The sequence below is a fragment of the Lissotriton helveticus genome (genome assembly GCF_964261635.1).
Source record: "Lissotriton helveticus chromosome 1_1 unlocalized genomic scaffold, aLisHel1.1 SUPER_1_unloc_34, whole genome shotgun sequence".
Lineage (NCBI taxonomy): Eukaryota > Metazoa > Chordata > Amphibia > Caudata > Salamandridae > Lissotriton > Lissotriton helveticus.
The window spans coordinates 1,357,070-1,370,630 of NW_027611675.1; the positions used below are offsets into that span (position 1 = coordinate 1,357,070).

Sequence of the window (13,561 nt, forward strand, 5' to 3'; positions counted from 1 at the left end):
AAGTGTAATGGCCAAAAATGGGGGCCCCAACTGAGGTCGCTCTTCCCAGGCAAAACTAATTCTGTCTTGCCTGGGTTGTGCTTGAGGTGGTTTAGATCCATCCACCTTTGTATATGCAACATAGTTGCCTGAAACTCGTCAACAGAGTCTGGTGTATTCAGGGGAAAAATTAGCTGCAAGTGCGTCAGCATAATTGAAGATGGTGACTTTCCGATGTTTCAAAGAATATAGCAGAGGTCTCAAATATAAGTTAAATAGGAGTGGTGAAAGTGACCATCCCTGTGGCACTCCACAGAAAGAGGGTAAATACTGAGCTGTGAATGTGCCTAATCTCACTGACTGCAACCGATAAGGGGGCGCCCACGAGATGCGGGAGACACAGCAGGGAGAGCAGAGCCCGGTGTCTGGCCCGGCTCTGGCCCGGTGCCTGGCTCGGCTCCTCGAGCCAAAATGAACCGCTCTTTGGCTCCCTCCCGCCTTAAACTGCTTCTGTTCAATAGAAGTTAATGAGGGAAAATACAATCTCCTTATTATTATTTATAGATCTCCCTCTTTTAAAATATTTCCATGCATGCATTGGTGAAGTAAGAGGCAAGACCCTTCCCACGTCAGCCCTGTGTATCGACCAGGTCGATATCAGGCAACATTGAGGTCCATGAAATCAAATACAGCCGGTATCCTGAACTCAGGTCTTTGAAGACTCTTTATACATAATTATGAAGTCAAAGGAGTTTTGGTGACATTAAATATGTGCCTAAGATCACACAGTTTTAGCCTGGAAGCTATGATTTATCCAGGAGTTCTGGGTTCACTGTGTAAAAATCAGCCACTAATTGCGTATTTATTTGTTTTTCCTTTTTAGTGTTAATGATTTGTTTTGACCCTTTTCTGCAGTTCTTATATGTTACAAGCTCAACCCAAAGTTATTTACATGACCACTAGTTACATTACACAAGGTCACCTTCGTCTTTTAGGCACAGTAAGATTAAGATCATGGCAAAATTCACCTGAACATAGGCTAAGGAAATTTTGATCACATTCGTACCATCACCAGTATTCCTTACTATGACCAGGGACCAACTAGACAACCTAGTCATTATATTTGCCATTGTCATGAATCAACGGGTCTTTCCTGTTTTCTACCCTATTGCTTTACGTTGCACAGGATGTTATGTATACGTGATTTACCTGCATTTATCTGTTGTATAATTAACCTCACTAATTGTAAAGCGCTCTGATATCCGCAAGGATCTTGTTCGCGCTCTATAAAACTTTCAAAATAAATAAATAAATAAATAAAGGAAGCAATCCAATCCAGCGCGGTTCCGCTGAGGCCGGCCTGCTCGACACGGCTCAGCAGGATGTTATAATCAACCGTGTTGAACGCGGCCGACAAATCAAGGAGTACCAGCGCCTGGTGGATGTCTTTATCTGCGTTGGCTCTAAAGGTGTCTTGAACTGCAAGAATCACCGTTTCCGTGGATTGTGAGGGGCGGAAGCCAGCCTGATTCTGTTCAAGGTAGTCAGTTTGCTCTATAAAATTTGAGAGGCGGCTAAACACGTGGGCCTCCAGGAGTTTAGACAGGAAGGGAGCAAAGAGATGGGTCTATAGTTTGCCAGATCCAGCGGGTCTATACCCGGCTTCTTCAAGAGTGGTACACGTGTGGAATTTTTAATCGAGACAGGGACCTTGCCCTGTGAAAGAGATTAATTCAAGAGTGAAAGGATGCTCAGAGGCAAGGCTGAGCAGACCTCTTTCAAAATATGTGGAGGGCAGCAATCATTAGGGGACCCAGATTTAACCCGTGATAGAAGCGCCGGGAATGAATTTGAGTCAATGAGAGGGAGAGTTTCCAAATTGTGTGGATTAAAATATACGTCGTCTCTATACTCTGAGTCAGAAGACTCAGAGATGCTCTTCTTTATGGTTGCAATTTTCTCTATGAAAAACGTGTTAAGTGAAATACAGAACTCCTGGGTAGGTGCCTGAGTGGGAGCAGTTCTGTCACTATTACAGAGATCGTTGACTATTTTGAAAATATCCTTAGATTTGTTTTGGGACTATAATATTTTCCTGGAAAAGTATTCGGTTTTGTTCTTTAGGATAGTTTTTAAATATTCTCTACGGGCGATCATATATTCTTCCTTATCTTGCGAGCAGTATTTTTTGCTGCAGGTTCTTTCTTTCTGGCGAAGTTCCAATTTCAAATTTCTCAGTTCGGGGGTAAACCATTTATGGGCCTCTATACTACAAGCGCGAGAGAATTTAACCACTGGGGCATGAATGTCTGCCACCTCAGATAACCAGTCTGTGATCTTTCCTTCCATTGTATCTACTTTGTTGCCTAATGTAGGTTGTTTGGATTTCAAGGTGTCTATAAAGGCCGACGTGTTGACAGAATTCCATTTTCTGGTTATACCTCCCGATTTAGGTAGAGATTTAATGTGGCCATCCAAAGTAGTCGTAAACTGGATTAGATGATGGTCAGACCAGATACAAGGTAAAATGGAAGGGATTGAGAGTGATAAGTTGTGCAACCATATCTGGTCCAATATGTGACCCCTTTTGTGAGTAGGAGCAAATATGTGCTGGGTCAAGTTAATGTTCGCGAGCAGTTCCTGAAGCTCGGCTGCCTGAGCTCTACCCGCTTCATGATTAAACCAGTAATTCAAGTCCCCTACTAGGAGTACTTTCGGGAAATTTACTACTAGGGAGGCTATCTGTTCTCCTAAAGATATGGGGAATGTGGTCATAGGACGAGGGGGGCGATAGATCAATACCAAAACCAGAGCGCCACTATCTGCATCTAGCTTGATGATAAGATTCTCAGACTCAATGAGGGCGAGAGGGGTAAGGGCCCGAAATTTAAGTTTTTTGTTGATGATGGCAGCCACCCCGCCGCCCAATTTTCCAGGAGGACAGTTGGGTACTAATATATAATACTCTGAGGGAAGTGCAGCTAGAATATCCGGTAGAGAATCTATTGTGTAAGGAAACCAATTTAAAACTGTGCCTGATAAGCCCATCCTTTTTTAGAGAAGATCAATCAAGTTATCATGTTTGACGGTGTCGAACACTGAGGAGAGATGCAGGAGAAAAATGTAGGCAGCTTTCATTTCGGTCAAGATATCTGAGTGTCATCAGTAATGTGCGTCAGGGCAGATTCAGTACTGTGACCCGCTTGGAAACCTGATTGGAATTGATCAAGGAGTTGAAACTGATTGATGTGATTACGCAGTTGTGTGTGAACATATTTCTCAAGTAGTTTGGCTAGGGTAATGATATTGGAAATGGGCCTAAAGTTGTTAGGATCATTTAAGTCTGCATTTGGCTTTTTAGGTATGGAGGTGACTTGGCCAGTCTTGAGGCAATCTGGAATCCTGCTTTGTAGGAGAGATTCATGGACAATCTTGGACCAGAGTGGGATTATGGAAAGTATAAGATCTTTGAAGAGCTTAGCGGGCATTTTCCCAAGGGTTTTTAAGAAGACGGGCAAGGGTTTTGCCGACCTGGTTACCCTCCCCATATTGGCGAGCGCGCTCCTCCGACCTAGGAAATGCGTTTCTCTGTGTTCAGCATCCTCAAATTCCGCTATCTTAGCCTTGATCTGACCAAGGGTCGTGAGCTGATTGGACTTGAAGAATTCTAATTCAAGCGAGTGAATCTTTATCTAGCCACTGCCGATCTTTCCTCAGTGAACGTAGAACACCTGCTCCCAGCGGGCGCCAGCTGGAAGTCTCCAGCTGAAGGCTCTATTTGGCGCGTCTGTTAAAATAAATTCTAATAGTATTGTATCGGTTCAGGCAAGATGGGCACAGTGTCTAACCCAAGTGTCCACGTCACAGGATATGCGTTGGTAGTCAATTTTTGACCACGAGGGGCCCACAGAGGAAATGCAACTCCCCTCTCGGCTGGATTGGTGTTGGCTGCGCCAGAAATCTATCAGATCCTGGTCTTCCATAAGGGCCTGCAGTTGAGCCGCAGCTCAGGCGTGAGGCCGGCGAGAACCATTTGACCTGTCCTAATTGGAGTTGAGAACTACGTTAAAATCACCTCCCCATAGCACTGCCCCGGGGCCTAGGGTGTCCGCCAACCGCCGCATCTCACTAAAAAACTGGGGCTCCTCGGTGTTGGGGCCGTATATTGATATGAGTCTCACTGGGCGACCTCCACTATCACATACGGACCCTGTGGATCGCATATTGCAGTGCGCGTGTGCCATGGGAAGCCCTTTCTGAGAACGATGGCTGTGCCCCTGGCGTAGTTGAAGTATCCCGCTACGAACTTTTCACCCATCCTTCCCACTCGCAGGCGCGAACACGAGGCTCCTATCGGATTCAGCTCTTGTAAAAAGCAGAGTCTGCTCCATATCAATTAAGAAACGCGCCGCATCTTTCTACCGCACTTCAGGCCCTTCACATTCCAGGTTACAGCTTTTAGCGTGCGTGTCTTGTCAGCAGTTGCAGTCATCTCAGCGTTATCATGCATCCACGCGCGCCAAGAGGGAGAGCAGAAGCCAGCATCTTCGGACTCGTGATACAGATTCTCTAAATGAGTTGGAGGAAATAGTCTGGATCTTGGATGGTGGGAGAGAAGGTTTATTATGGGCGGTATTGTAATGAAGTAGAAAGGAGTGAATGTCAGCATCAGACATAGTCAGTGATCCTATGTGGCATGGCGTGATGGTTAACGAGGCCTAGATTTCCAGGTAAAATTTGTCTTGTTTTCCAAGATGAGTCTTGACTTTGGCAGAGTTTAGCCGTAGTGTGGAGGCATGATTGATTATTCTTGAAGGACATGTAGAGATTACACCGCTCCTCCATCATTGAAGAAATGATTGATGTCTGCTTGATGTCTTTCAGTTCAACCTCAAGGGGGGGTGCGGGGGTATAAGGAGTGGTTAGTTGGTCTGGTGATAGGAAGGGAGTGATGTCGCCTCGTAAAAGGAACAGTGGTAGGTAATGTAGGTTCCACATAGTCCCGGATGAAAGTATAAGTGGAGTTTTTTTGGAGGTTGGGGGCTGGTGGTTGGTGGCATGGAGGGGGTATGAAGAGTAGAGGGAAGTGGTGTTCTACAGTTTTCCTCCATGTGTCTTTTGTGCTCTAGGGGAGTTGAGTGCCAGGTGTTGGGAAGCACAGTGGATGAGTGGGGTGCTTCTTGAGGTAGGAGTGATGAGAGGAGGGGAGTTTAGTAGGCTTAGTTATCTAGAGTGCTGTTATTTATTGTTATGGGGGTGAGCATAGGGTGATGATGTGTGAGTAGCAGGAGAAGGCCAGTTCCCTCCATAGGTGAAAGGGTGGTCCTCAGTGGGCTTCTTGTGTTGAGGGGCAGCAAATATCCAATGGTTAGGGGGTCTGGTGGATGGGTTGGGTTCCACCTTGGGCGAGGATGGGGAGGAAGAAGGGTAACGATTTGAACTCAGGACCCCTAAATTGCTAATGATGGAAGTTTAACCTGGGTGAGGATTAGGAGCCAGTTTGCAGTGAGCTCAACCACATTTAGTTCTGTCTGCAGCAGTCTCTCCCTCACCTTATGGCGATCCAAATATTACTATCAATGAATATGGAATCCATTTATTCTTCTAGCATCTGTTTCAGTTGGGTAATAGCCATCAGTATCTGTGGAGTGGACATTTCATCCGCCCGTGGAAATAGGCCTTGTCTGCTCTGCTTGTTCCATGCTGGGCCTCCTCTTACCTCTGTATATCTGTACATTTTTAGTTACTGGCCTGTTCTAGAAGATCTATCTCGGCCCATAACTACACAGAATAGTTTTTGCCACAGGGGCCTATCCCGCTCCTTCAAATTATATGTCTCAGCAGGTGCTCTGCTATCCCCTGGGTACCCCCTCAAAACAGCGGCCCAGCCCAATGCAGGTCAGACTGTCTTCTTCAGGTCTATCTGCCACTTTTTACCTCCAGAACAAGAACATGAAGGAGAACCAGGCAATGTCCCCCGAGGCATGAGCAAGGACCTAGCCCTCAAGCCTCCCTCTCATCCACTACCGCCCACGTCTCAAAGGTTAGTAGCTGGAAGATCCCTTCTCAGCAACCTCTTATCAGTTGGAAGCTCAGGGTTACCGGGTCACAGTCCCAACTAAATGATCACGTCAATTGGGAGGGAGGAGGGGTTGCACAGGTGGCACCTGTATGTCAACTTGTATGCACTTCACAGGCCCGGCCCTCTATGCCTTCTCAGGCAGGCCTCCTGCAACTGTATACGCTCTCTGCATCAGCAGTCCGCAACGCAGGAAGGGCAGGGGCAGTTACCGCTTGGGGACTGTGCTGACCTCATCTCCATTATCTAGCCGCTGTCATTGTGGCAACCATCCTCCAGGCTTCTAGGCTCCAACCAGCATTGCGTGCCCCAGCGATCAGTTTATTTCTAGGAAACCATTCAGCCCCAGTGTGCCCGGCTGTGCCAGTACATCTCAGCCAAGCCTCTGCAGACGTCTATGCGCTTCCCATCATGGTTTCGTGGGGCTCAGGAAGTGGAGTCTGCGGCCCCCTTGGTCCTCCAAGCTCAATTTACAATTGTTGGGCTGCCACTGTATGGCACTCACCTTGGCATCTGTGTGCTCGATCATGGTAGGAAGTCAGTCCGAGCCCCCTCTACCACCTGGAAGGCTCTATGCGTGGAACCTCTTCTAGGGGTCTGACCTCTAACTCCTTGGGAGAGTACTGGATTCTGTAGGATTAGGCTGGGTGCCCGGCAGCGCAATCGATCAAGGCTTCCATTCAGCCATCTTCCTGTGTCTGCCTTTTACAAGATTATGCAAGTTTCACATTTAGTTTATTCATTTTGATATCATTCGACATGGCAAAACAATTTGTTTTTAATTCTTTTACGGTCTATACAAAATGTAAATAGATTTATCATTTTATGTTACTGATATGAGTGAGTGCACACTTATTGTTAATATATCAATCTGCTTTATTTTATGTTGGTCTCATTTATCCTTGCCTCAAAACCTTACTAACTCTATCCCATCGGAAAAGTACATGCATTACTTCCAGAATGCTGCTGTTCACTGTTAAACATTTTTGTTAAAATTAGTTTACACCTTGAAAGATTTTTTACTTTTTTTTTTTTTTGTTTTGTTATACTGCAGGTGACCACAAGTGTGGACAGGAACAAAACTTAAGGATTCTGTCATTTGCAGCAAATAGACTACAAAGAGAGCGATGTTCCAGAGATTTTAGAAGAAACCAATTTCTAAAAGCTCGATTTGGCCAGGAAGTAACGACAATACTGAGCAGAGTCGCCGACTGATTGTAAATGCAATTTCTGCATTCTCTCTAATTTCTTATATGTCAATGAACCCTTAAGTTGGGGGCAGCAAGGACACACATGATCGAGGAGATGGAGGGTTTTGTGACTGTAAAGCAAGAGCCAGAACAGCAGCACAATTTGAATCAAAAAACAGTGTACATTATTTATAAGACTGTGCAGATTGCAGAAGTAGTGTACCCATGCACTTCACAAGAGACAAACCTAGCTTGTAATTTGAACAACACAGTACAGAAAAAGAGGTGCACAGGAGAGATACCTTATCAATGTTCAGAATGTGAGAAAACCTTTACTCAACAATCCTACTTGACTCGACATATGAAATCGCACTCTGAACAAAAGCCTTATCAGTGCTCTGATTGTGAGAAAAGATTTAGTCAGAAACACTATCTGACACGACATGAAAGAACACATTTGGGACAAAAAATATATCAGTGCACTGAATGTCCAAAAATGTCAGCAAAAAAGTGAGTTTAATTCAGCATGAAGGTGCACATGCAGGAGAAAAACGGTATTTGTGTTCTGAATGTGGTAAAACCTACCGTCATAAAATCAATCTCACATTACATGAAAGATCACACTTAGGACATAAACCATATCAGTGCACTGAATGCCAGAAAAGCTTTCACGATAAAAGTACTCTTGCTAAGCATGAAAAAATTCACACCGGAGAAAAGCCATATCAGTGCAATGAATGTCAAAAATGTTTTACTAAGAGATGTAGTCTAACTCAGCATGAAAAGACACACACCGGAGAAAAACCCTATAAGTGCACAGAATGTGAAAAAAGCTTCAGTCAGAAAATCCATCTCGTACATCATGAGAGAACCCACACAGGAGAAAAGCCCCATCAGTGTGAAGAATGTCAAAAAAGCTTCAGTCAGAAAATTCATCTGACCCAGCATGAGAGAACTCACACAGGGGAAAAACCCTACTGGTGCAGTGAATGTCAGAAAGGATTCAACCACAAAATTAGCCTGACTCACCATGAGAGAACGCACGCTAGGCACGCCTCCGCTCAGGAATGATGTTCATTCACATAGTTCCATGTAAACTAAAAGAAAGTACAACATATGGACATTAACCTGAACTTAACCCCTACAAGTGCAGTGAATATTACGCAAGCTCTAATTCTGAAATCAGTCTTAAGGATGAGATAGCATGGAATTGCCCAAAAAAAGTTAGCAGTGCGCTGCAAAACCAAGCGGCTAGGGTTTGAATGTATGAATAACTCAGTCTGCCTAGGCGTATGAGGGAGAAAATATCCGGTTTGCATGAGAAATAATATCTTTGAAAAGCTAAAGTTAGAATGGTAATCTGACTTAATGGGTGAGCGCAAATCTAGCTTGGTTGCAAACCCTGTTTAAGGTGGAACTTGTAAGGGCTTTTTTTTAATTACAAAATCCCCCAATGCCCCCGCATTCCCGCCAACGCCCCAGCATCCCCCCAACGACCCCGCATCCCCCCAACACCCCCGCATCCCCACAACGCCCCTGCATCCCCACAACACCCCCGCATCCCCGCAATGCCCCTGCATCCCCCCAAAGCCCCCGCCTCCCCCAACGTACCCGCATCCCCAACGCACCCGCATCCCCAACGCACTCCAGTCCCAATGCACTCTCACCACACACCCCATTCACCCCTAATCACACACCCCCCACCCACACACATCCCCCCCACAACACACTCACACTGTTTTATAAACATTCCCATGCCAAACGTTCAGCAGATTGACATAAAATAAGTTGCAGTAGTAAGAGAGCTGCTCCCTCCGGTGACTTTGCTCATGGAAAAGGTCAAGGCGATTACATATATAAAAAAGAAAATTGTGATGAGCAAAAAAGTGGAAGCAGTTAACTGAAATGCTCTTCTCTACATTCCTACAACAAGCTAATGAATGAAAGCCAACAGGGTAATTTAAATGTGCTGCTATTCAAAAAGCCAAAGAGACTCTAGCCTTGGGACGTTGTCATACTAGTAAAACAAATTGAAACTAGTGAAATGATTTAAGCTGCTAGTTATTGAAACGTCCTGACTCTGGTGAACAGTATATTAATGTGGCAAGTTGTTCATGGACCCTAGTGTGGGAATTGTATAATATGTACCAGCGAACAATGCATGGAGATTTTTTGAAGAGTGTCAAATGTTGGAATATGCCTTTAGGGACAAAAAATGAAAAATTACAAACCATTCTGACCAAGTGTAATCGATTGCGACCAATTGTTGCCCAGTATGACCTATTAAAACCACTTCAAAGATATTGCCTGTGAAAGGGAAAACACAATCAATTCTACGAATGTATCTATTTTTGCACAGAATATATTGATAGTATTTGTCAATAGTGTAAAGATTAGTAATGTAGAACATTTCACTAACGTATCCTTCCTCATGGAATCTTTTGTTGTGACTCCTGCTGTGTGTAAAATGAAAGCCTATTCAGAGACCTGAATCAGAAGAAAACATAAATAGTCTATCTATAAAGATGAAATCTCGCAAACATCCGAAATATGGTAATATTGCCCCTGTGCACAAATTAAGAAGTGCAGGTGTTTGAAAAAGCTACTGCAAAACTGATCCTAATGTTTCATAGTGCAGAATACAAATGGTCCGTCATTTTTCACGATAGATGCAACTTTGCCTCGGGGTGGGGCTGGGGGTGGGGGGAGGGTCATCCAGCACCAACAACCCGAACTGACATCTGTTACCAAAACCCAGAACTGACATTAGACACCAACATCCAGGACTCACAATAAGTTAACAACTTCCAACAACCAGAGCTGACATCAGTCAACAACATCCAGCACTGACATCAATTATCAGCATTCATCAACTGATCCGTGAGTGAGACTGAGGCCAGGCTGACTGACAGTTGTTGAAGCTTAACTCACTGGTAGCTAAGGGCCGTATGTAGAAACCATTTTTGCGGTCTGGCCATTTCTGGCCCCAAAACATACTTTTACACATGTACAAAACATACTTTTACACATGTACAAAACATACTTTTACACATGTACAAAACACACGTTGTGATTCGGTAGCACATTTCCGAATTTTAATTTGTCTTTGCGATTCAGTATTTGAAAGCGGCGTGTTTAGGACGTCCCTCCCAAATACTGAATCTGAATGGGATGTATGAATGTTTTGCGACCAAATTACAGTTGCATAATTTTCAAGTTTTACTGACTCCTTGAAGGAGGTGTTCACCCATTCGCAATGGGGCCCCTTCCCGTTTGAGAACAACAAAAATAATATATTTTAACAGCAGGGAGTGGTCCTATGAAGACCGCTGCCTAATCTTAAAAAAATAAAATGATAGTTAAACTTCAAGTTTTTTTTTCAAAATGCATCCTGTGTCCCTTTAAAGAAAATGGGCCGCATATAATAAAAAAAAAAGTTGCTTCATTAATAAGCAATCACAGATATGGTGATCTATGATGGCTGCTATTCCCAGTGGGTCTCAAACTGCGACTTACCTCATGAATATTCATGAGGTAGGTAGATTTACAACAACCTAGGAATCGCTGAATAAAACTGAAAGAGTTTCATACATTTGGGATAGCGATTTCCTATTTGTGATTCACAGAGAATCGCAATTCGGAAATCGCTAACCCTAAAATCTGTACATATGGCCCTAAGCTGCTTCTTATATCACCTGAACCTGCCGAAAACACCTGAAATACATCAATTTATTTTGTTCTTGAATCCTCAGGTGATTAAGTCCTCACATCCATAAATGTTCGCTTTTCATTGGTTCAGGCAAAGTGGTCTACTGAATCAAGGCGGACAACTTATTGGTTGTCTGCGTTTGCCTGGCCCCAGTCCCTTCTCAAAGCAGTGTTAGCGCTGCAGCCTGCTGAGTATAAGGGGTTAATTACCAGGGCATGTTCACCCTCAGTTACAGAACTCTATAATGTGCCGAAATAAAATTAAAATGTGTCTCTGAGGCAAAGTCTTGTCACTCCTGTTCAGTTAAAAATAAAATAAAAAACTCAGGAAGCACACGAGATGAGACATTCAGGGAAGGCTGTAAGACTCTACATTTGGTAACCAGACAGTATTCCGAACATCTTGGCTTCTGTGGTGTGGCTTGGAGTGACCGTCCTATAAATCTGACTCCTCCCACATACTCTGAAAAATGTTACTGATTTTGTGTATCACAGACCCTGAACATGGGGATTGTTTCCACTGTAAAAATAAAATCCCACTCATCACCCTTTACCCTGGTTTTTCTGCATAATGCCAGAAGCTGAGCAGTATACATTATCCAGTCTAAATCGATGAAGGTCGTTTAACTAGGGTTTCTGCCCCCATTCTGTGTTATGTAATATGCTCTTCCCTGTGTTCCTCCTTTGGTTTGTAAGCCTTTCTGTTGTAAAGCACAATGTTTTCATTTCAGTCCTTTGAAACGAATAAAGCCTAGAAATTGTACTTTGTCATGTCGTGTATAAAACACAACCACCCCTTGAAGACATCAACATGGAGGGAAACCATTTCCATTGCCCTATATGGATGGGAGAATTATTTCTATTGTGACACTCATTCTGTCTGCACACAAGAAGATTTCTCATTTGTGGCACCTCATCAAGATATTGTATGATTACATGTATTGGTGGCCTGCTTCCTTCAATGCAGGCGATGTTCTGGTACTGCTCCCTTAAGAAAAACATTTACTGGGCATCTTTCCGCTGTTTCTTTTGAGGAAAGCTCTTTATGTTTGTCTCCTTCCGCGATCTGCCACCAACCAGAAAGGAAAACTGTATACTTTTGTCTTCAGTGCAAGTCTGCGGGCATGCTATGATGTGGCCGGGTCACTAATGTGACCTAGGATCAGTTACGTCACCATTGTTTGTCCCTTTCAGCTAACTTGTAGATGCATAGCCCGGACATCCTTTTGCTCTACATACCACGCCCCTTCTAAAAACAAATGCTAATATTTTGATGCCATTAAACAAAACAGTTGCATCTCTGAAAAGCTTGGACGTGTTTTAACTCTTTACAGATTGATTTAGAGAGACTCACCGGTGTACTCTAGTTCTCCTTTTGCAAGCTCCTGCTTGGCCCACTGGCATTTTATGACTAGTTTGGACCCAGAAGAGGGAAGAGTCCCTGCTAGAGTCAAAAGGAGGTTGTTGCATCGAGAGGAAGATTGAAAAGGGTCTCTCCCCATGTGGCTTGAATCTTTACCTTCAGGGCTTGATTCTGATTCACAGGATTATTTGACCAGATTATGTTGCAAACACTGTCGGTTGGATGAAATTGCTTCAAGAAGCTGCGAGATGAAATTTTGCAAGGGTTTTTTAACCAGAGGAGTACAGATGATCACAGAATACCCCCGAAAGGGCTCTAGGTTTGGCAAGTCCTAGAACTCTCCTGAAGAGGAGAATTATGTTAAAATAGCTTACCCATTTTAGACCAGTGACAACATGCAAGTTGAGCCATGATCCACCTCCTACTGTGCCAGCTTTGAGCCAAGCCAACAGCTTTGCTTCTTTGGCAATGATCTGCCAGGCACCAGCGACAGTTTTAAACGATGGACTCCATCTGTGATGCAGAGGGCCATACTGAATGGTGCTCGTTCCCACCCACGTCTTGAACATCAATCAAAGGGGCGTTCAGTCCACAGGGCCAATAGCCGCTTCCACTCCTTTCACAGAGGTGCGGATACTTTTTTAAACATGTTGTTTGGCACCTTTGAGCTAAACTGCAAGCACCTATATGCCGCCTGGCTACTCTCTGCCACCCACGCCTAGATTGAATACCCCCTCGTTTGGCCAAATCTTTTTCCCCCAATCCACAGAATTACAGTTCGAACTGAACAACACTCCCCAGCAGAAGTGCAAATGCGCTATACTCCCATAAGATGTCTGTAGGTGGTAACCCCGGGCCAGGGATTGTTTTTATAGACATTTTAAAATTTGGAATCCAAAAATTAGCTCCAAAAGTGTTATTTTTATTCATTCATTTTTTTTCTCTTGCTAAATTCCAATCTGTCCTGGAATATTACATTCTTTATTTCATAACTGTATTGTTTGTGTTGGAGATAACACCTCCCACTACAAACACCCACCACTCCCTGAGGAAAGAAGAATCATAAGGCTTTTATTGCCATAAATCTCACCATGTGGCCAGTTCTGTTTATTTTCATCTGACACTAGATAGTCACCAGATCAATCCTATTGAGGACATTCCTCTCGTTGAGCTGCCAGCAACCCAAGGATCCTCAGGAACGCACAACCCGGAATATTTCCCACAAGTCGCTAGTTCCTTCCT

General features: G+C 44.0%; 1 pseudogene; it reads left to right on the top strand.

Annotated features, from left to right (window-relative positions):
• Positions 1–7,250: 7,250 nt before the first annotated feature.
• Positions 7,251–8,619, top strand: LOC144805948 (uncharacterized; annotated as a pseudogene).
• Positions 8,620–13,561: the final 4,942 nt, after the last annotated feature.